The sequence below is a fragment of the Camelina sativa genome, chromosome 14 (genome assembly GCF_030686135.1).
Source record: "Camelina sativa cultivar CO46 ecotype springtype chromosome 14, ASM3068613v1".
In the NCBI taxonomy this organism is placed as follows: domain Eukaryota; kingdom Viridiplantae; phylum Streptophyta; class Magnoliopsida; order Brassicales; family Brassicaceae; genus Camelina; species Camelina sativa.
The window spans coordinates 28,002,386-28,005,835 of record NC_141893.1 but is presented as its reverse complement, the minus strand read 5'-3'; the positions used below and the strand labels follow the sequence as shown (position 1 = coordinate 28,005,835).

Sequence of the window (3,450 nt, the reverse complement as noted above, 5' to 3'; positions counted from 1 at the left end):
TCCTTAGGAACTTTCGTATTTCATTTCTTGCATTTTCTTTACTTACTCGACCACTTACCCGATCAGGTACACGATAACCTGCATCGAGTAATACCTCGAGCTGTTCATATCTTACTTGCATACTCGATCACCCCACTCGATCATGTACTCGATTGCTTGCATCGAGTGCTTAGGTCGTGTGGTTTACTTGTCTATATTCTTTTACTTTGTTTATATTAGGACTGTTAGAACCCAAACCTTAATTGCTTGGCTTGACTTGTATTGTACTGATCATATCCTTCCTGCTAGCAATACACAACCATTTGGATTGATAACCCTTTGTACTACAACTGCATAGGGGATTGATACCCTGGGTGAAAACCTGTCTATCAATTTGGCGCCGTTGCCATTTGGTTGTTTTAATTTTGCTACGTTTAGGATTTCAGGACTTGCTAGATCAAGTTCGTTTGTTCATATTTGTTTCAGATACTGACCTATTTGCTTTCGCTTTTGTTTGTTTTGAATCTCAGGTACAACCCGAGCACCCACCCGACCCGTCACTCGATCACCTGGATCGAGTTGATCCTCGTGTACTCACTCGGATACTTACCTGTGCATGCAAACACGATCCAAGGATAACTAGAACCTGAGTCCTTTCATCTACAACATCGACCGACCTCGGCTACTCAGACAACAACAAGCTCAACCAGAACCAGCAATCATTGAGGAGACGATGAATAATCAGAACGGTCCACCAGCTCCTCAAGCAAGGACCAACATAGGAGCAGGAGATGCTCCGACTACTCACACTCAGAAGAATGGCATTATGCCACCAGCTATGCAGAACAATAATTTTGAGATCAAGAGTAGTCTCATCCAGATGATACAGAGCAACAAGTTTCATGGACTACCAATGGAGGACCCATTGGATCATCTGGATCAATTTGATAGGCTCTATAGCCTAACTAAGATAAATGGAGTCAGTGAAGATGGATTCAAGCTCAGGCTTTTCCCATTCTCTTTGGGAGATAAAGCACACATCTGGGAGAAATCGCTCCCTAAGGAGTCCATCATCACTTGGGAAGCGTGCAAGAAGGAATTCCTAGCCAAATTCTTCTCAAACTCCAGAACCGCAAGGCTGTGAAATGAAATTTCCAGCTTTGTACAAAAGAACAACGAAACGTTCAATGAAGCTTGGGAACATTTCAAGGGGTACACTACTCGATGTCCACATCACTGTTTCAGTAATGCTTCATTGCTGAGCACACTATACAGAGGAGTGGTCCCCAAGATATGGATGTTGCTGGACACCGCAAGTCATGGTAACTTCCTCAACATGGATGTTGATGAAGGTTGGGACCTAGTGGAGAACTTGGCTCAATCTTATGGCAACTACAATGAGGATTATGATCGCTCTGTGCGATCTACCAGAGAGGAAGATGCCAAGTACAAGAGGGACATGAAAGCCCTCAATGACAAGTTCGATCAGCTCCTCAACTAGCAGAAGCATGTTCATGCTATATCAGAGGAAGAGCAGTTTCTACAACAAGATGAGGATACTATGCAGCTAGAGGATGTTAACTACAACAACAACCAAGGAGGTTACAACAGAGGGTACAACAATTTCAAGCCGAATCCGAATCTATCTTATCGGAACCTGAATGTCGCGAATCCTCAAGACCAAACCTACCCATCTGCAGTTCAAGGGAACAAGACTCAACAGAAGCCTTTTGTCCAGTACAACCAAGGATATGCACCTAAGAAACAGTACTCAGGAACCTACAACCACCCACCTGGATTCCAACAACAACAAGGTCCACTAAACCAATCACTGGAAGCTGATTTACGCGGTCTTATTCAGCAGATGATTCAGCAACATGCTACAGCTTCTATGGACATCGCGAAACGGTTCGCGGAAATGAGCAACAAAATCGACTCAGGATACAATGACCTCAACGCAAAGTACGAATCACTCAACACAAAGGTTCGATACCTATAAGGCCACCATAACAACCAACCCGCACCAAAGATCAATCAACTGCCAGGTAAAGCTGTTCAAAACCCCAAAGATTATGCGACTGCCCAGGCCATTTTCCTGGATGATGACTACGAGGATTACCTCACTTGGGACAGTGATGATCAAGATGGGGAGGATGTGGAAAACCAAATGAAAAATGAGGCCAAATACTATATATCCGAGTATGAACCCGAGCCTTCACCCGAAGAGACTGAATCGAGTTGATGATCGAGCACTGGTTCGAGAATCATAAACTGAAGAACAACCCGAAGTGGAACCCGATGACCTACACGATGGTGTTGATCGGATGATGCATCGAGTAGATGTTGAGAAGGTAGATCAGCCTCAACCACCTGCGCTGGTAGGAGGGGAGTTGGAGGAAAGGTTCAATGCTGCACTTGACATTCAGCTGGAGGCGCTTGCAGAGCGAATGGCTAAGCGCAAAGCTCCACCACCTAAGTTGTTGCCCCCACACGAGCTTCAGAAGAAAGCTGCCAAGGAAGCAGCTCAATTGGAGGATGAGGTTAAGGAAGCTGTCAAGGAGATCGGTTTTGAAATCATGAGAAGTGGAGTTTGCTTGGATCCTGAGGTGAGAATTGAGGAAAAACTTGAAGATCCTGGCTCTTTCACCTTGTCGTGTTCGATAGGACTTCAGATCTTCAAGAGTTGTTTGTGTGACCTTGGAGCTTCGATCAGCATTATGCCGCTTTCAGTTGCTAACAAGCTGGGATTCACTGATTTCAAACCAAGTAAATTGTATTTGGTTCTAGACGATATAACGGTGAGACATCCGATTGGCATTCTGGAGAATCTGCCTCTAAGGATTGGGAGACTGGAAGTGCCTACCGACTTCATGATCCTGGATATGGATAGGGAACCAGAAGATCCACTGATTCTAGGAAGACCATTCTTGGCAACAGTTGGTGCTGTGATCGAAGCGAAACAAGACAATATCAAGATAGAGCATGGTGAACACTTCAAGATGGAGTTTGATGTGAAGAAAGGGGTTAAGAGGCCAACCATTGATGGTCAAGCTTTTTCCACCAGGACCAAACAAAGGAAAATGCTACGTGTTGAAGAGGTCAAAACCACAATTGCCATGGAACCTGGACAAAATCTGGAAGATCATTTGAACCAGCCTGCTGTAGTGGAGAGGATTCCAGAACCTCTTCCACTTGAACCCCATGCTTAAGGAGCATGAAGAGTCAAGCTTAGTGACTTTAAACAAGCTCACTTGGGAGGAAGTCCCAAAGGTATCTTTTAATTTTAGTTTATTTGCTTTATTTGCTTTTATTTAATTTTTCTCCTTTCGCAATTTTATAAAAAAAAAAAAGAAAAAGAAAAAGAAAAAAAAAACCGAAAATTGGAAAGAGGGAATTGGTAAACCCGAGGATCAACCCGACACCGTACTCGACGCGCCTGATCGTGTCTCTGCTCAGGTAGCAAGTGAAGTC

The 3,450-nt window shown here is 44.1% G+C and overlaps 1 non-coding gene across 1 annotated transcript; it reads right to left on the bottom strand.

The window, feature by feature from the left end:
- Positions 1 to 1,114: 1,114 nt before the first annotated feature.
- Positions 1,115 to 1,221, bottom strand: LOC147928716 (small nucleolar RNA R71). Its single transcript, XR_015581099.1, has one exon. It is a non-coding gene; the product is annotated as a small nucleolar RNA R71 (small nucleolar RNA).
- Between the last annotated feature and the right edge of the window lie 2,229 nt (positions 1,222 to 3,450).